Here is a 20,435-nt window from a genome sequence, read left to right as displayed (position 1 = left end):
TATGGACGACGAGTGACGACACAGAGGTAGGTACAGCAGTGGCCTACCGTACTGCTATATACAGTATAATGGACCTGGTGGACACTGTCAGCAGACTGCGTTTATAGTATTAAAAAAAAAAAGACACCACAGGAGTGTTTTTCAGGCAGACAAACGTATACTGGTGGTCACTGTCAGCAAAACTGTGCACTGTACTCCTGCTATAGCTGCTCCCCAGTCCCCACAATTAAGCAGTGTGAGCACTCAGCACAGATATATCATGCAGCACACTGAGCACAGATATGGTATGGAGTGTTTTTTTCAGGCAGAGAACGGATAAAAAAACTGGTGGTCACTATTAGCAAAACTCTGCACTGTACTCCTCCTAACAGCTGCTCCCCACAATAAGCTAAGCAATCAGATCAACTGTGTAGTATATAACTATATAAACGGAGAGGACGCCAGCCACGTCCTCTCCCTATCAATCTCAATGCACGTGTGAAAATGGCAGCGACGCGCGGCTGCTTATATAGAATCCGAATCTCGCGAGAATCCGACAGCGGGATGATGACGTTCGGGCGCGCTCGGGTTAATCGGGCCATACGGGAGAATCCGAGTATGGCTCGGACCCGTCTAAAAAGGGTGAAGTTCGGGGGGGTTCGGTTTCTCGGAAACCGAACCCACTCATCACTAGTAAATGCGCACCCCGTGCATTTACCCGTGTTTTTTGAGCTAGTGGAAAATGGGTATCAGTCTAGCTTCGATTAAGCCTAAAGATGATGTACAATTTTGCTCCCTCTACGTAAAATAAATGTAGTCTGCAGAACATCAGAGCATCAAGAACACTTCTAAAAAACAAAGTACCATTTATGTTTGGTGCAGATAGTATGAAAGTTAAGTGTAGTGAAACAACGCAGACAGTATTCTTTGTGAGTGACTCCCCACAATGCGCTGCACCTCTGTACATACTGTACTACGCGTCTCCACGCTCGCTCACACACTAACTCGGCCGAGAGAGCGCGCCTGCCTGGCCACGCCCTTCGGTCACTAGGCAACTGTCCTCTGTGCCGTCGCTGTTACTGTTTACACCGTTACCCGGGAAACGGGCAGCCGGGTCCCGCTGAGCAGCCGCCGACCACCGGCACTGCACTATGTGAGTACACAGGGGCAGGATGGCTGGGGCGGGAGTCACACTGTCTGGGAACTTTCCACTCACTAAGGAAGAAAATATTGCATTTGGATTTAATGTGAGGTTAATCAATTAATTAAGATAGGCTATGAAATGGATCTCTAGCAATCAAGTGGTTACATGAAATAGCGGTAATTGCATTAGAATCTGGGTACACATTTAGTGATGTGTACCCAGTCTGTCATCACTGCCGACAGGACCTGGCATGCAGCAAGTGTATACATATTTGCCGCATGCCAGGTCCAAAAGTGGTAGAGCCACGTAACATGCTGCGTTCTGCAGCACGTAATCGCTAGCGACATCCCTCTTCGTCCCTGCTGCAGGGCCGACGGCTGATGTCACCATTGACACACAAGAGCACACATATCATGGGTACACCCTAGACAATGTCCCCGATATGTTGCTCCGATCTGCGGGATTCGGCAACATATCGTCTAATGCAGGCATTCCCAACTATGGTCCTCAAGGCACACCAACAGTGCAGGTTTTAGTGATATCCAGGCTTCAGCACAGATGGTTAAATCATAATAACTGAGCTACTAATTAAGTCACCTGTGCTGCAGCCTGGATATCACTAAAACCTGCACTCAGTGCTGGCCCTAACCAATATGATGCCCTAGGCAAGATTTTGGCTGGTGCCCCCTAGCACCGCCACTAGTTCTGCAGGAGATGCCTGGCATGAGTCAGCTGGCAGCTCTGCTAACATCGGGCGCCTTTTGTTTATGAAAATGCATCTTATTTGCATTACTGTGTGGCTAGGATGCACAAGCAGCTTCTGCTGATTAAAATGATATGCAGCATGCCTATATTCTGTGTGCGACTGCGGCTGTATCTGCATACGAAATGCTACATTGCAGTGATTTCCAGGAATACACTGCAACGTAGCATTTCGTATGCAGATACAGCCGCAGTCACACACAGAATATAGGCATGCCACATATCATTTTAATCAGCAGAAGCTGCTGGTGCCCCTAAGCATACCAAATGCCCTAGGCATTTGCCTAGTTTGCCTATACCTAAGGCCGGCTCTGCCTGCACTGTTGGTGTGCCCTGAGGACCGTGGTTGGGAATGCCTGGTCTAATGCAGAGGTTCTCAAACTCTGTTCTCTGGACCCCAGTCAAAGTTTTCCAGGTCACCCAGCAGGTGCACAGCTGTATTAATTACTCACTGACACATTTTAAAAGGTCCACAGGTGGAACTGATTATTTCACTTGCGATTCTATGAGGAGACCTGCAAAACATGCACTGTGTGGGGTCCTGAGGACCGAGTTTGTGAACCTGTGGTCCAATGTGGTTCCGGTATGAATGGTCGACCATGTTATGGTCGACAGTCATTAGGTCGACCACTACTGGTCGACATTGACATGGTCACATGGTCGACACATGAAAATGTCGACACATGAAAGGTCGACACATAAAAAGGTCGACATGAGTTTTTAAACTTTTTTTGGTGTCTTTTTTTGCGTAAAGTGACTGGGAACCCCAATTAGGGCACCGCGTCCCCTCGCATGGCTCGCTTCGCTCGCCATGCTTCGGGCATGGTGCCTTCGCTCCGCTACCGCTTCGCTCGGCACAGATTACCATTCCAATCGTAGTCCACGTGGATCGTAAAGTATGGAAAAGTTCCCCAAAAGAAAAAAAAGTAAAAAAACTCATGTCGACCTTTTCATGTGTCGGCCATTTTCATGTGTCGACCATGTGTCCATGTCGACCATGTCAATGTCGACCAATAGTGGTCAACCTAATGACTGTCGACCATGTGAACGGATACCGTCCAATGTGTACCCACCTTAACATTGCCTAAACTGTGAAGTACTGTTGCACATCCACAGTTAATATATATATATATATATATATATATATATATATATATATATATGTGTGTGTGTGGTTGCAATTAAAGGGGGATTAAAGGAAGATAGGAGAGTCACGTTCAATGATTGTAGTCATTTTCTGTATATTACCTTTATAGCAGTAAATGCATACTTGCCTATCTGACCCTCTCCATGAGGGAGAAAATGCTCTGTTCCTGGACTTTCCTTGTAATGTATGATTGCCATCACCTGTGGTGAGCTAGTTAATTGATAAGAAAGGTGTTTCACCACAGGTGATGGCAATCATACATTACCAGGAAAGTCCAGGAATAGAGCATTTTCTCCCTCATGGAGAGGGTCAGGTAGGCAAGTACGAGTAAATGTTGGCCGTGTTTTATTCTGCAGCCCATAATAGACAAATGTGTTTATGATGCGCACATCTTTTTGGCTTGCATGTGTGACCAACAAGCCTGCCTCTCTGGGATAACATACATACTGTACAGTGCATGCATTGTAACATTGGCGCAGACAATGAACATGTAGTGGAATCTGATATGACACCTGGCTGTAATGTGATTTCCATTGTATTACGTTGGGGGAATTTGATATATGTTACAGGCTGATGTGATGCCTGAAATGTGGTGTATAAAAATAGAGTGCAGATGGAATGTGTAAAGTAGGATGGGTGGTGTGAGATCTTGATGGCAGGTTATAAGCGACGATGTGCTATGGGCAGAATTGGGTTGTCAAAAATGAAACTGCTGCATACAAATTGTTTGGATACTGTAAATCATTTCTGAAATATTTAATATGTCTTTGTACAGCGTGACATTGAATTATACTATAATTGTCCAAAGAGGTTTGATGTACACATTACAGTTAACATGCATATTACGGTATATACCAATGCAGTTTATGAAATATGGCGGTACTTGCAACCTGCAATCGCAATCTCAGAAAAACATTCCTGTATTTTTGCCGCCATTCACGGTCACCAGACACAAATGGTCCATGACTGTCAAGTACTTTGGTAAAGTAATACTCACTGCAAGTGGCATCGTACAGGCATGCATGCCGACATTCTGGCTGCCCCCTCTGAGAGGAGGCAGCTAGGTCGTCAAAGGGGGAGGGTGGAGTGGCACGTGAGGGCGTAACGTGGGGGTGGTGAAGAATGGGTGTGGGACCGGGGCATGGGATCACGTCATTGTGGCCCCGCCACACTAATGCCAAGATTACCGTCATTTTGAGTGAGAAGGCGGGGCTACGATGATGCGATTCAGCGTGAATTGGACCCCTTTCCGGACAGCGACAACTGCAAGGGATTGCTGGGGACTGTGGGTGGGGGTCATCTGGCCGGGAGACTTAAACACTCTTCCGGGAGAGCCACCCGATTTTCGTGAGTCTACCGGCGATTCCGGGAGAGTAGGCAACTATGCGTTAAGGTACCTTGGTGCATGCGCAGTGTGACTGATACATTCACAGTTTGTTGATAATCGCTGATCTCCGTAAATATCAGCATTGCGCATATCCCTGACTCAGGCCCAGTGTGATGCATTTGATCATGCGCAGAGACTTTCCTTTTTCACTGTTGGTTGTGTGACCATGGTAAGGTTAAGAGGTTTTAGTCTACTGGAGTTTAGAGTATTCCAGTTGCACTATACAACTGCCATTTATTCTTGTCCCTCCTGTTTATGTCAAAGATGAATTGTGTGATTTGTTCATACTTGCCTACCTGCCCCTCTCCATGAGGGAGAAAATGCTCTGTTCCTGGACTTTCCTGGTAATATATGATTGCCATCACCTGTGGTGAGCTGGGTAATTGATAAGAAAGGTGTTTCACCACAGGTGATGGCAATCATACATCACCAGGAAAGTCCAGGAACAGAGCATTTTCTCCCTCATGGAGAGGGGCAGGTAGGCAAGTATGGATTTGTTGTAGGGGTTAGAGCATACTTGCCTACCTGACCCTCTCCATGAGGGAGAAAATGCTCTGTTCCTGGACTTTCCTGGTGATGTATGATTGCCATCACCTGTGGTGAGTTAGTTAATTGATAAGAAAGGTGTTTCACCACAGGTAATGGCAATCATACATTACCAGGAAAGTCCAGAAACAGAGCATTTTCTCCCTCATGGAGAGGGTCAGGTAGGCAAGTATGGCTTAGAGCTTGTGGTGTAGTTGTGAGACATTAGATTTGTATAACACTATCTTTTGGTGTCTGGCTGACTTTGAGCAGCTGTACACACTGTAAGCACATGAAAGCAATATTGTTCATTTATTTCCTTTGTTCCCTAATGGTACATTATGGTGGAGTATGCAATAGAAGTTTTTTGGAACTGAAAATTTCTTTAAACCAAAGATACTCCTTCAGGGGCGTATTGGGCTACTGGGAAAGTAGGAAAGTTTGCACTAGGCTGGTCCCACGCTCCCCTCTTCTGGACCAGCTTGCACTGCCTGCTGGGACAGCTCACACTTCCTAGCCCAGGCCAATTCATATGTCTGCTGGCTGCCGTGCTTCCAGGTTATGTGTACCTCTGTGGAATGCAGACCAGAAGTTGTCATCTGCTCCGGCTAACGCCATTTTTGGGTGCTGCTAGCCAGGAGCAGCAGCGGCGGAGTGTATGTAGCTGGTGCTACAGGCACTGGCTTCGGCGGTGGTGGGGGGCGATAGGCTATCCAGCCTACCTTTTGGCCTCAGAGTACAGTATAGTGTTCACCCTAGGACTGGGACAGGGCAGGCGCATGAGTGCGGGGCTGGTAGCATGCATACGCTCGAAAAGGGTGCGTGGCCCTGCCTGTGTCACTATTGTGGGATATCTGACCCCCTCAACGTCACTAATGGGTGCATGCCACAGCCGTGGCATCACTGATGGGAGCATGTCCAGCACCTTCGGAGGTGCTGGGCTTCCCCCAAGCGCTCTCTTTAATGTGAATAGATGCCATATGCATGCGTACGGTATTTATTCACATGGCAGCATGGCAGGCTTTTTTAGCAGGGTGCCGCTAAAGGGGCAGGACGCATTTTGCCCTTTAAATATCGGATAGGGCAGAGCACCTTGCTAAAACATCCTAACGTGAACACTACAGTACTTACGCTAATTACCATCTTAACTGAGAAAACAACCTGCCCTATCCCCTGCCTCAGAAACATACCTGCCCTATCCCCTGCCTCTGAAATATACCCATACACCTTCCCCGGCCCTCAGAACATATCCTACCCTTGGCCCCAAGGACATACATTACCCATCCTACCGACCCCAGCCCCCAAGACATATACTACCCACCCCCTGGCCCCAGAGACAAAACCTAGCCACCTTTTCCCCTTACCCAAGGGATCTACACTCCCCACCCTACCCCCTGTCCACTAGACATACAGTACACCCCCTGACCCAGGGATATACACTTACCACACAACCCCCTGCCCCTGGAACATACACTACGCACTGTCCTCCACCCCAGCCAAAGGGACATAGATCACTTACACTGCCCCCCCACTCCCCCGAGACATAAAGTTTACCCCACCCCCATTCCTATCCCGGCCTTCGGGAAAACACTAAACACTGCCCTTCCTGTACAGATGCTACAGTATATCTCAGCCCCACATGCTGGCTACACCCAGTCCCTAGACACATTTGGTGTCATAGCATGTGCCTGTTCGGGGTGCTGCAGTTCTTCGCTACACCGCTGTCTGGGAGATGGACCACCCAGGAGACCTGCCCTTTATGACAGTGGCATGCAGGCCGGATGTGGCCCGCAAGGTAATTGGGTCTGGTACTGTTGCCAGCCCGGGCCTGCTGTGATCTCAAGAAACTACAGCTCCTATGCCGTGAGCTAAACAGCCAAATTCACATTGCTCTCAGGCAGCGGAGTGATATATGTCAGCAAGTACTGCAAACAAGTTTTCTGTGGGGTACTGGGGCAAGTATGTATGTTTAATTTTTTTTCCTGTGGGGGCCAATGTATTTAATTTTTTCTGTAGGAGCCAGTGTGTTTTTTTTTTTTCCATTGTAGGGGCCATTTTGTTTCCCATGGGTGCCAATGTTTTTTTTCTTTCTTTTTTTTCTTGGCCTGTCAGGGTCCATTGTGTTTTATGTTTAACCTATTGAGGCCAATGTGTTTGTTTGTTTTTCTGTGGGGGCCAATGTGTGTGTGTGTTTTCCTGTGGGCCAACTATTTACATTTTTTTCTTGTGTAATATGTTTAGTTTGCCCATCCTGATGGTGTTCATACACGGTTGCAGTACAGATTTAGACGCACGCATAAAGAAGTATTAGAAATGTTTTGGGCTTTCCCAGGCAGTTACAGGGGGTTGGCTAATCAGATGCAGTGTTGCTTATAGAGAGACTGAATTGGTCACATTGCAGGCCATTCCCAGACGGATGATCTGCACCTAGCATAGGGCTAGTGAAAGTTTCAATAATTCCACCGATGGTGGTGTCTAAAGATGCACAAAGCACGATTGCAGCGTCTGTAGACACTGAAAGTGAGCATCTGCCACAATCTGATTTGCGATTCTTTTTGTGGGCTGGACTGTGGTCTGTGTGAGATGTATGAACGCTGGATGTCCTAATACATGTTCTGTGCACGAGCAGGAACTACTAGGAATTACTAGGAACAAGAACAACAAGGTATGCAGCATGACTGGGTGCTTGGTGCAGACTGATGGCTGACAGATATAACCAAAATAATGAGAGTCTCTGAAGCACACAATTAGGATGATGAGTTTGATGGTAGACTGTGGGCCTAATTCAACATGGAAAATGCTGAAGCCTTGCTGGAGTGTGCGCATGTGCAGAAGCCGCACTGCACATGCGCACACAGTGAGATGTGACGGCATCTCACATATGGGAAAGCGTCTCCCTGAGTGACAGGCAGAGGCGTTCGTAGGTCAGGAGCGTCGACGTAATATTTTTGTTGCGTCGTTGGGGGGTGCGGTCAAGACAACGCAGGTGAGTCTGGACCGCTTGCGGGGTGGGTGGCGGTGGCTGCGTGACATTACACGCAACTACTACAAGCTTAAACATGGCGGGTAGCCTTCTGCCTTTACAGCTGGGCTGCGCAGGTAGAGGGCTACCCTCAACATGCTAGCGCTTCACTGCTGAGCAAAGTGTTTGCATGTTAGTGGGGGAGGGCCCGGCATGCGGGGCGGACTTGTCCTGTGCTGGGCTTCTACGTGCATGCTAGTATGAACTTGAAGGGCAATAGCTGTGTGATTTTTCGCACAACTACAACTCATACTGAATCAGGGCCTGTGACCGGGCTTGAACCGGGTTAGTACTGCAGGTGGTCAGGTACCATGGGATCTCTTGATACTAATGATATGGAGACTGAATACAGTATATGCAAAGTGTGAACAGTAGACTGTGACCGAGCTTGAACTGGGTTAGTACTGCAGGTCTGCTCTGTAGAATGCTGGCCCGGACTGGAACCAGAGAGGACCAGATAGGAACCGGAGACTCGACTGGCTTGAACCTGGGAAGGCAGGACCGTGCTGGAACTGGCAGGGCAGCCAGACTGGGGGCCTCCACAAACACTGGAGCAAATCAGGATAGGCAGTGCAAACTGCACTTTGCTGGAAACATGCTGTTTAAGAAACAGGTCAGGAGTGCAGGATAGCTTTAAACATCGTGAACTGTGTTAGACATTACACTGGTAATTTGGGAGTGTTAGTGATGTGGCTTTATACTCCTGGCCATACTGGGATTGGCTGTCAGTGTCAGGAGGCTCAGGCTGGTCTCTGATTGGCTGTTCTCAGTCAGCTGATCTGGACTGTTATGGTGGCACCCAGGACCCGGCGCTGATTGCAGCCTAGCAAAGCCATGGACCCGTTGGCAAGAACAGAGATGCACATTGGGTAACCGGAGGACGGCAGAGATATCAGATGCAGCGGGGTAAGTGGTATGTAAAGCGGAATGCTGTGTGCCGGGGGGCAGTGGCGTTGATGATAGACACAGCGCTACCGATCCACGGACACCTGCAGCCAGCACATATGTTACATAAATCTTTGCATGTATGTTCATATGTGCTAACCTGCTCCTACCCTGTATTATGTAGTCGGTGCTGCAGCTAATGCTGCTCAGTTCTGAAAGCAAAAATACAGTTAATTTAGCAGTTGTTTTAAATATAATTTTCATAAATACACACGTATTTCTAATTGGTTAGCTGTTGTAACTGAGCAAATAGAATTGATTTTGTCATTGATCTTTAGTGAAAACCATTGACATTATAAAGGCATAATTCTTTCACGAAAATGTTTTGGCATATAAAGTACAGTGCATCCGGAAAGTATTCACAGCGCTTCACTTTCTGTTACGTCCTAGAGGATGCTGGGGACTCCGTAAGGACCATGGGGTATAGACGGGCTCCGCAGGAGACATGGGCACTCTAAAGACTTTAGGATAGAATGGGTGTGCACTGGCTCCCCCCTTTATGCCCCTCCTCCAGACCTCAGTTAGATCCTGTGCCCAGAGGAGACTGGGTGCATTGCAGGGGAGCTCTCCTGAGTTTTTCTGAAAAAGACTTTTGTTAGGTTTTTTATTTTCAGGGAGCACTGCTGGCAACAGGCTCCCTACATCGTGGGACTGAGGGGAGAGAAGCAGACCTACTTAAATGATAGGCTCTGCTTCTTAGGCTACTGGACACCATTAGCTCCAGAGGGTCGGAACACAGGTCTCATCCTCGTCGTTCGTCCCGGAGCCGCGCCGCCGTCCCCCTCACAGAGCCGGAAGATAGGAGCCGGGTGAGTATGAGAAGAAAGAAGACTTCAAAGGCGGCAGAAGACTTCAGATCTTCACTGAGGTAATGCGCAGCGGTAACGCTGCGCGCCATTGCTCCCAACACACACACACAGAAGGCACTGTACGGGTGCAGGGCGCAGGGGGGGGGCACCCTGGGCAGCAATTATTACCTCATAAACAGCACTGGCACAGATATTAGATACTGCTGAGGCAATATAGATATATATTATAAAACCCCCGCCAGTATAAAGAAATTGAGCGGGACCAAAGCCCGCCGTCGAGGGGGCGGGCTTGTTCCTCCAGCACTAACCAGCGCCACTTTTCTCCACAACATGCTGCAGAGAAGTGCTCCCAGACTATCCCCTGCTGAACAATAACAGGGGACAAAAACGAGGGGGGGGGGGCACATTTATTTGGTGCAGATTGTACATATATCTATATATATATAAAGCGCTATTTAGGCTGGGACCGTGTTTTCAGCATATTGTGGCGCTGGGTGTGTGCTGGCATTCTCTCTCTCTGTCTCTACAAAGGGCCTTATTGTGGGTCAGTCCCCATATTTATTTATCCCAGTGTGTGTGGGGGTGTCAGTACGTGCGTGTCAGCATGTCTGAAGCGGAAGGCTCGTCTTGGGAGGTAGCGGAGCAGATGGTGGTGGTGTCTCCGTCGGCACAGCCGACACCTGATTGGGTGGACATGTGGAATATGTTTGAATGATAATGTGGCTTTATTACAGATTGGACAAAGCAGAGTACAAAGACAAGCAGGAAATTAACCCATGGCTTTTACTGTGTCCCAGGACCCTTCAGGGTCCCATAAATGTCCCTTTACCCAGTTAGCAGACACTAATACCGACACGGATTCCGACTCCAGCGTCGACTAGGATGATGCAAGGTTGCACCCATGGGTCGCGACAGTATTCAATATAGGTTTATTGCAATAAACGTTGTTTTGCATATCACAGAGGACTCCTCTGTCCCTGACACGAGGGTCTGCATATTTGAAGAAAAATAACCTAACTCATCTCATGAGCTGACCGTGTTATTTAAAACAGCTTGGGAGACTCCTGACATTAGACTGCAGGTTCCCAAGGGTATTATTATGGCGTATCCTTTCTCCTCAAAGGACAGATTACGGTGGGAATCCTCACCCACGCTGGACAAGGCCCTAACGCCCTGGTCCAAGAAGGTAGCATTACCGTCCCCTGATACGGTGGCCCTATAGGATCCTGCGGATAGTAAGCAGGGATCTACCTTAAAATAAATTTTATGCGACTGCTGGAGCCCTATTTAGACCTGCAGTAGCGTCGGCATGGGTAGGTAACGCAATTACAGCTTGGGCTGGTAACTTGTCGTCTAACATTGACACCCTAGATAAAGATAGTATGGTGTTGGCCTTAGGTCACATCAAGGACTCAGCACTATATATGAGAGAGGCTGCGAGAAATATTGGGTGTTTGGGTTCAAAGGCTAAGGCCATGGCAGGTTCTGCTAGTAGGTCCCTGCGGACCAGTCAATGGACAGGTGATGCTGACTCAGAGAGTCATATGCAAGCTTTACCTTGCAAGGGTGAAGTTTTATTTGGGGAGGGTCTCGCGGACCTGGTTTTCACAGCTACCGCGGGTAAGTCGTCTTTTTTTGCCTTATGCTCCCCCACAGCAAAAGGAAACACCCTAATAACAGATGCAGTCCTTGCGGTCACGTAAGTTCAGAAAGGGGCGTGGCTTTATTTCCTCGCCAAAGGTAGAGGTAGAGGGAAAAGATCACCGGCTACGGCCAGTTCACAGAAAAAGTGTCCTCCCCGGCCTCTACCACATCCATCAAAGAGGTGCTTCCACACCGATTTTCAAATCGGTCTTGCCAGCTACTTACCCGGAGAGGAAAGTAGTTTTGGCTGCCACACTAAAGCTGGGTCAACAGCAGGTGTTTATCATGGTTCCCCTAGTGCAACAGGGAAAAGGGTTTTATTCAGCCCTATTTGTGGTCCCAGAGCCGGATGGCTCGGTCAGACCAATTCTGAATCTAAAATCCCTAAACCTACATTTAAAGAGGTTCAGATTCAAGATGGAATCTCTCAAGGCAAGGATATCCAGCCTGGAAAGGGGGGGATTTTATGGTGTCACTAGACATAAAGGATGAATACCTTCATGTCCCCATATATCCTCCTCATCGGGCGTACCTAAGGTTCGCTGTAAAGGATTGACATTACCAGTTTCAGACATTGCCGTTGGGGCTTTCTACAGACCCGAGAATTTCACCAAGGTAATGGCGGAAATAATGGTACTCGTGCACAAACAAGGGGTCACAAGTATCGCATACTTGGACGATCTCCTGATAAAAGTGAGTTCAGGGGAACAGTTATTAAAGACAGTGTCTCTCTCCCTGAGAGCACTACAACAGCACAGCTGGATTCTAAATTTACCAAAGTAGCAGTGGGTTTCCGACAACTCGGTTGTATTTTTTTGGGCATGATTCTGGATACAGAAAAACAGAGGGTTTTTTCTCCCGGTAGAAAAGAGCCCAGGAACCCCAGAACATGATCAAAGACCTGTTAAAGCCTATAAGAGTGACAGTCCATCTATGCACTCGAGTACAGGGAAAAATGGTGGCGACCTACGAGGCCATCCCCTTCGGCAGGTTTCATGCGAGGACTTTTCAGTGGGACTTTCTGGGCAGGTGGTCCAGGTCCGATCTTCAAATACATCAGAAAATAACCGTGTCCCCCAGGGCCAGGGTGTCTCTCCTGTGGTGGCTGCAGAGTGCTCACCTTCTAGTGGGTCGCAGGTTCGGCATTCACGACTGGGTTTTGGTGACCACGGGCGCGAGCCTCCGAGGATGAGGAGCAGTCACACAATGAAGGAATTTTCAGGGACTATGGTCAAGCCAGGAGACTTGTCTACACATCAACATACTGGAATTGAGGGCCATATACAACGGCCTACGACAAGCGGAGAATCTTCTTCGCGACCTACCGGTTCTGATTCAATCAGACAACGTCACAGCCGTGGCTCATGTAAACCGCAAGGCGGGACAAGGAGCAGAGTGGCAATGGCGGAAGCCACCAGGATTCTGCGCTGGGCAGAAAATCACGTAAGCGCTCTGTCAGCGGTATTCATTCCGAGAGTGGACAACTGGGAAGTAGACTTCCTCAGCAGACACGATCTCCATCCAGGAGAGTGGGGGACTTCATCAAGAAGTTTTTGCAGAGATAATAAGTCATTGGGGACTTCCTCAAATAGACATGATGGCGTCACGCCTCAACAAGAAGCTTCGGAGGTATTGTGCCAGGTCAAGGGACCCGCAGGCAGTAGCGGTGGACGCCCTGGTGACACCATGGGTGTTTCAGTTGGTCTATGTGTTCCCTCCTCTTCCTCTCATCTCAAAAAATATTGAGAATCATAAGACGAAAAAGAGTGCAGACAATACTCATTGTTCCAGATTGGCCTCGAAGGGCCTGGTATTCAGATCTTCAGGAGATGCTCACAGAAGATCCTTGGCCTCTTCCTCTTAGGGAGGACCTGTTGCAGCAGGGGCCCTGCGTGTTCCAAGACTTACCGCGGTTACGTTTGCCGGCATGGCGGTTGAACACCAAATCCTAGCTGGGAAGGGTATTCCGGAAGAAGTCATCCCTACTCTGATAAAGGCTAGGAAGGAGGTGACGGCAAAACATTATCACTGTATCTGGAGGAAGTATGTTTCTTGGTGTGAAGCCAAGGATGCTCCTACAGAAGACTTCCACTTGGGACTGGAGTGGAGATGGGCCTAAAGTTAGGCTCCATTAAGGTACAGATTTCGGCCTTTTCTATATTCTTCCAGAAAGAATCGGCTTCTCTCCCAGAAGTCCAGACTTTTGTAAAGGGAGTGCTGCACATCCAGCCTCCTTTTGTGCCCCCAGTGGCACCATGGGACCTTAACGTGGTGTTACAGTTCCTGAAATCTCACTGGTTTGAGCCTCTTCAAACTGTTGAGTTAAAATTTCTCACTTGGAAGGTGGTCATGTTGTTGGCCTTGGCATCTGCAAGGCGGGTGTCCAAATTGGCGGCCTTGTCTCATAAGAGCCCTTATCTCATTTTCCATGTGATTAGAGCAGAATTGAGGACTTGTCCTCAATTTTTTGCCTAAGGTGGTGTCATCGTTTCATATGAACCAACCTATTGTGGTGCCTGTGGCTACGGGAGACTTCGAGGATTCCAAATCCCTTAATGTAGTCAGGGCCTTAAAAATTTACGTAGCCAGGACGGCTCGAATTAGGAAAACAGAAGCGCTGTTTGTCCTGTATGCAGCCAACAAGGTTGGCGCTCCTGCTTCTAAGCAGACTATTGCTCGCTGGATCTATAACACGATTCAGCAGGCTCATTCTACGGCTGGATTGCCGGTACCAAATTTGGTAAAGGCCCATTCAACTTGGAAGGTGGGCTCTTCTTGGGCGGCTGCCCGAGGCGTCTCGGCTTTACGGCTTTGCCGAGCGGCTACTTGGTTGGGTTCAAACACTTTTGCTAAATTCTTCAAGTTTGATACCCTGGCTGATGAGGACCTCATGTTTGCTCAATCGGTGCTGCAGAGTCATCCGCACTCTCCCGCATGGTTTGGAGCTTTGGTATAATCCCCATGGTTCTTACAGAGTCCCCAGCATCCTCTAGGATGTAAGAGAAAGTAAGATTTTAAACCTACCGGTAAATCTTTTTCTCCTAGTCCGTAGAGGATGCTGGGCGCCCGTCCCAGTGCGGACATATTTCTGCATGACTTGTATATAGTTGTTGCTTACATAAGGGTTATGTTACAGTTAAGATCAGTCGCTGGCTGATACTGTTTTGTTCATACTGTTAACTGGTTGCGTATATTCCAGGTTATACGGTGTGGATGGTGTGGGCTGGTATGAATCTCGCCCTTAGATTAACAAAAATCCTTTCCTCGTACTGTCCGTCTCCTCTGGGCACAGTTTCTCTAACTGAGGTCTGGAGGAGGGGCATAGAGGGAGGAGCCAGTGCACACCCATTCTATCCTAAAGTCTTTAGAGTGCCCATGTCTCCTGCGGAGCCCGTCTATACCCCATGGTCCTTACGGAGTCCCTAGCATCCTCTACGGACTAGGAGAAAAAGATTTACCAGTAGATTTAAAATCTTATTTTTTTCCACATTTTGTTATGTTACAGCCTTATTCCAAAATGGAATAAGTTCATTTTCTCCTACGTCCTAGAGGATGCTGGGGACACTTCAAGAACCATGGGGTATAGACGGGATCCGCAGGAGACATGGGCACTTTAAGACTTTAAAAGGGGTATGAACTGGCTCCTCCCTCTATGTCCCTCCTCCAGACTCCAGTTTAGAATCTGTGCCCAGTGAGACTGGATGCACACTGAGGAGTTCTCCTGAGTTTCTCTGAAAAAAGACTTTTGTTAGGTTTATTATTTTCAGGGAGACCTGCTGGCAACAGGCTCCCTGGATCGTGTGACTGAGGGGAGAGAAGCAGACCTACTTCTGTGAGTTTCAAGGCTCTGCTTCTTTGGCTACAGGACACCATTAGCTCCTGAGGGTCTGAACGCTAGGTATGCCTAGATGCTCGTTCCCGGAGCCCGCCGTCGCCCCCCTTACAAAGCCAGAAGTCAGAAGACGGGTGAGTAGAAGAAGATCAGAAGACTTTAGTGACTGCTTTGAGGTAACGCACAGCGGCCGCGCTGCGCGCCATGCTCCCACACACATACAGCGGCACTGCAGGGTGCAGGGCGCGCGGGGGGGGGGTATGCGCCCTGGGCAGCATAAAATCTTCATTTTGAGACTGGCTATGGGGTATTTAAGCGCCTAGGCACTAAATCCAGACCCCCGCCAGTATAAATTATTTAAAAATAGCGGGGCTGAAGCGCGCCATTAAGGGGGCGTGGCTTAGCCCTCACAGCTCTCATCAGCGTCACAGAGCTGCAGAGACGCTGGTCCTTCCTCAACACTGCTGTATCAAGTAACAGGGTGTAAAACAGGGGGGCAGCACAGTTAATTTGGTGCTGGATTAATTATATAAAAGCGCTAACAGGTCTGAGGCATTATATAAAAAGTTTCAGAACCGGGATAGGCGCTGGGTTGTGAGCTGGCACACTCCCTTTGTGTTTCTCTGACAGGCTTTTACTGTGGGTCTGTCCCCTATATGCCCAGTGTGTTTGTGGTGTCTGTACACGTGTGTAGGCATGTCTGAGGCTGAGTGCTCTTCCCAGGAGGAGACTGGATTAGGGAAAGAAACGACTGTGGGAGTGACCCTGTCGGCACCGCCGACGCCTGATTGGGTAAATGTTTTGAGTGCTTTGAATGCGAATGTGGCTCTATTAAATAAGAGATTGGATAAGTCTGAGTCTCAGACCCAGGCATGGAAGAAATCCGTGGAGGATGTGTTGTCACAAGTTCAGACCCCCTCGGGGTCACAAAAGCGTTCTTTTACCCAGATAGCAGATACAGATACCGACACGGACTCTGACTCCAGTGTCGACTATAGTGATGCCAGATTAAATCCAAAATTGGCTAAAAGCATTCAGTACATGATTGTGGCGATAAAAGACGTATTACATATCACGGAGGACCCTGCTGTTCCTGATACAAGGGTCTGTATGTTTAAAGGAAAGAAACCTGAGGTAACGTTCCCTCCCTCTCATGAACTGAACACTCTTTTTGAAAAGGTTTGGGAAAATCCAGACAAGAAGTTTCAGATTCCCAAGAAAATTCCGGTGGCATATCCGTTCCCCTCTGGGGCTAGGGAAAAGTGGGAGTCATCCCCCACTGTAGACAAGGCTCTGTCACGACTGTCCAAAAAGGTGGCGCTTCCGTCCCCTGACATGGCAGCCCTAAAGGAACCTGCAGATCGTAAGCAGGAAAATCCTTTGAAATCCATTTATGTCACTACAGGTACGCTGCTCAGACCTGCCGTTGCTTCGGCGTGGGTGAGTAGCGCTATTTAAAAGTGGGCAGATAACTTGTCATATGAGATAGATACCCTGGATAGGGATAGCATTCTTTTGACACTGGGTTATATCAAGGACACTGCAGCCTACCTAAAGGAAGCTGCGAGAGACATTGGCCTTTTGGGATCAAGGGCCAATGCCATGGCAGTCTCAGCTAGAAGAGCATTGTGGATTAATCAATGGAATGCTGATGCTGACTCTAAGAAGGCTATGGAGTCTCTGCCGTATAAAGGTGGTGTCTTGTTTGGTGATGGCCTCGCTGACCTAGTATCTACGGCTACCGTGGGTAAGTCATAATTTTTACCTTATGTTCCTGCACAACAAAAGAAAACGCACCACTATCAGATGCAGTGCTTTCGGCCCAATAAATACAAAAAAGAACGAGGGTCTTCCTTGCTTCTAGAGGAAGAGGAAAGGGAAAAAGGTCACTGGCTGTGGCAGGTTCCCAAGAGCAGAAGTCCTCTCCGGCTTCTGCCAAATCCACCGCATGACGCTTGGACTCCTCTGCGGGAGTCCGCACCGGTGGGGGCACGTCTCCAACTCTTCAATCAGTTCTGGGTTCGTTCGGCCCTAGACCCTTGGGTGTTAGAAATAGTGTCCCTAGGGTACAAAATGGAGTTTCAAGACGTACCCCCTCGACGATTTTTCAAATCAGCCTTATCAGTTTCTCTTCAGGACAGGAAGGTGGTATGCGGTGCTATACAAAAGCTATGTCAAAATCAAGTCATTGTCACGGTACGCCCGTCACAACAGGGAGAAGGCTTTTATTCGAGCCTGTTCGTGGTCCCGAAGCCGGACGGCTTGGTCAGACCAATTCTGAACTTAAAATCCCTCAATTTCTATCTAAGAAAATTCAAATTCAAGATGGAGTCTCTCCGAGCAGTGATCTCCAGTCTGGAGGAAGGGGATTTTATGGTGTCGGTCGACATAAAGGATGCCTACTTACACGTCCCCATATATCCTCCACATCTGGCTTACCTGAGGTTTGCCGGTCAGGATTGTCATTACCAATTTCAGACGTTGCCATTTGGTCTGTCCACGGCTCCGAGGGTTTTCACCAAAGTTATGGCAGAAATGATGGTTCTCCTTCGCAAGCAAGGAGTCACAATTATCCCGTACTTGGACGATCTCCTGATAAAAGTGAGGTCCAAGGAACAATTACTGCAGAGCATGACGCTCTCCCTGACAATTCTGCAACAACATGGTCGGCTCCTAAACTTGCCAAAATCACAGTTGGTTCCGACGACAAGGTTGTAGTTTTTGGGTATGATTCTGGACACAAAATCACAGAGTTTTTCTTCCAGTAGAAAAGGCTCTGGAAATTCAGAACCTGGTCAAACAGATTCTGAAGCCAGCAAGAGTATCGATTCATCAATGCACTCGGTTGCTAGGGAAGATGGTGGCGGCCTACAAGGCCATTCAGTTTGGCAGATTCCATGCCAGAGTGTTTCAGTGGGACCTGTTGGACAAATGGTCTGGATCCCATCTGCACATGCACCGACAGATAATCCTGTCTTGCAAGACCAGAATCTCACTCCTGTGGTGGCTGCATAGCTCTCACCTCCTAGAGGGACGCAGATTCGGGATCCAGCACTGGATCCTGGTGACCACGGATGCAAGTCTCCGAGGCTGGGGTGCAGTCACACAGGGGGAAAATTTCCAGGGAAAATGGTCAAGCCAGGAAGCTTGTCTACACATAAACATTCTGGAATTAATGGCCATTAACAACGGCCTTCTACAAGCGGAACATCTTCTTCGCGATCTGCCCGTCTTGATTCAGTCGGACAATGTAACCGCAGTGGCGTACGTAAACCGCGAGGACGGAACGAAGAGCAGAGTGGCAATGGCAGAAGCCACAAAAGTTCTCCGCTGGGCGGAAATGCATGTAAGTGCTCTGTCAGCGGTATTCATTCCAGGTGTGGACAACTGGGAAGCAGACTTCCTCAGCAGACACGATCTCCATCCAGGAGAGTGGGGTCTTCATCAAGAGGTCTTTGCAGAAGTGACAAGTCGTTGGGGAATTCCTCAAATAGACATGATGGCGTCTCGCCTCAACAAGAAACTTCCAAGATATTGTTTCAGGTCGAGAGACCCTCAAGCAATAGCGGTGGATGCCCTAGTGACACCGTGGGTGTTTCAGTCAGTATATGTGTTCCCTCCGATTCCACTCATTCCAAAAGTGTTAAAGATCATAAGAAGAACAAGGGTTCATGCAATCCTCATTGTTCCAGACTGGCCAAGGAGGGCCTGGTATCCAGATCTTCAGGAATTGCTCATAAGAGATCCCTGGCCTCTTCCTCTACGAGAGGATCTGTTACAGCAGGGGCCGTGCGTGTACCAAGACTTACCGCGGCTTCATTTGACGGCTTGGAGGTTGAACGCAAGATCCTAGCCCGAAAGGGTATTCCCGGTGAAGTAATTCCCACACTGCTTCAGGCTAGAAAAGAGGTAACGGCGAAACATTATCACCGTATTTGGAGAAAATATGTGTCTTGGTGTGAATCCAAGAAGGCTCCTACGGAAGAATTTCAGCTGGCCCGTTTTCTCCATTTTCTGCAAGCAGGGGTGGATGCGGGCCTAAAATTAGGCTCAATTAAAGTGCAAATTTCGGCCTTATCAATTTTCTTTAAAAAAGAATTGGCTTCCCTTCCGGAAGTTCAGACTTTCGTGAAAGGTGTGCTGCACATCCAACCTCCCTTTGTGCCCCCAGTGGCACCATGGGATCTTAACGTGGTGTTGCAGTTCCTGCAATCTCATTGGCTTGAGCCTTTACGTAAGGTAGAGTTGATATTCGTCACTTGGAAAGTGATGTCTGAATTGGCGGCTTTGTCTCACAAGAGCCCCTATTTGATCTTCCATGAAGATAGAGCGGAGTTGAGAACTCGTCAGCAATTTTTGCCAAAAGTGGTGTCATCGTTTCACATGAACCAACCTATTATGGTGCCAGTGGCTACTGATGCCTTAGAGGAATCGAAGTCTCTAGATGTGGTCAGAGCTTTGAAAATTTATGTAGCCAGAACGGCTCAGATTAGGGAAACGGAGGCTCTGTTTGTCCTGTATGATCCCAACAAGATTGGGGCTCCTGCTTCCAAGCAGACTATTGCACGCTGGATCTGTAATACGATTCGGCAGGCTCATTCTACGGCTGGATTGCCGTTACCGAAATCGGTGAAGGCCCATTCTACCAGAAAGGTGGGCTCATCCTGGGCGGCTGCCAGGGGGGTCTTGGCATTACAGCTTTGCCGCGCAGCTACTTGGTCGGGTTCAAACACTTTTGCAAAGTTTTACAAGTTTGATACCCTGGCTAAGGAGGACCTCTTGTTTGGTCAATCGGTGCTGCAGAGCCATCCGCACTCTCCCGCCCGTTCTTGAGCTTAGGTATAAACCCCATGGTTCTTGGAAGTGTCCCCAGCATCCTCTAGGACGTAGGAGAAAATAGGATTTTAATACCTGCCGGTAAATCCTTTTCTCTTAGTCCGTAGAGGATGCTGGGCGCCCATCCCAGTGCGTACTGTATCTGCAGCCATTGGTTATGGTTATACACGTGTTGCGTTTATAGTCAGTCTGTTGCTGTCGTTATTCATGCCGTTGCATGCGTTGGGTTAAACGCCATGTTGTACGGCATGCTTGAGGTGTGAGCTGGTATGTATCTCACCTTAGTTTAAATCAAAATAAATCATTTTTCCTTTAAATGTCCGTCTCCCTGGGCACAGTTCCTATAACTGGAGTCTGGAGGAGGGGCATAGAGGGAGGAGCCAGTTCACACCCCTTTTAAAGT

The 20,435-nt window shown here is 48.4% G+C and overlaps 1 protein-coding gene across 12 annotated transcripts in view; it reads left to right on the top strand.

Moving 5' to 3' along the window:
• Positions 1-1,011: 1,011 nt before the first annotated feature.
• Positions 1,012-20,435, top strand: part of NEK10 (NIMA related kinase 10) — an 831,700-nt gene continuing 812,276 nt past the window's right edge. For 4 of the 12 annotated variants that reach the window (XM_063922254.1, XM_063922250.1, XM_063922262.1 and 1 more), the window contains exon 1: positions 1,012-1,132. The gene's annotated coding sequence lies outside the window, so the exon portion shown is untranslated. The other 8 variants (XM_063922256.1, XM_063922260.1, XM_063922259.1 and 5 more) reach the window with 5 other exon arrangements.

Source organism: Pseudophryne corroboree, chromosome 5, assembly GCF_028390025.1.
Source record: "Pseudophryne corroboree isolate aPseCor3 chromosome 5, aPseCor3.hap2, whole genome shotgun sequence".
NCBI lineage: Eukaryota > Metazoa > Chordata > Amphibia > Anura > Myobatrachidae > Pseudophryne > Pseudophryne corroboree.
The sequence above is the reverse complement of the archived record's forward strand: the minus strand, read 5'-3'. Positions and strand labels throughout refer to the sequence as shown.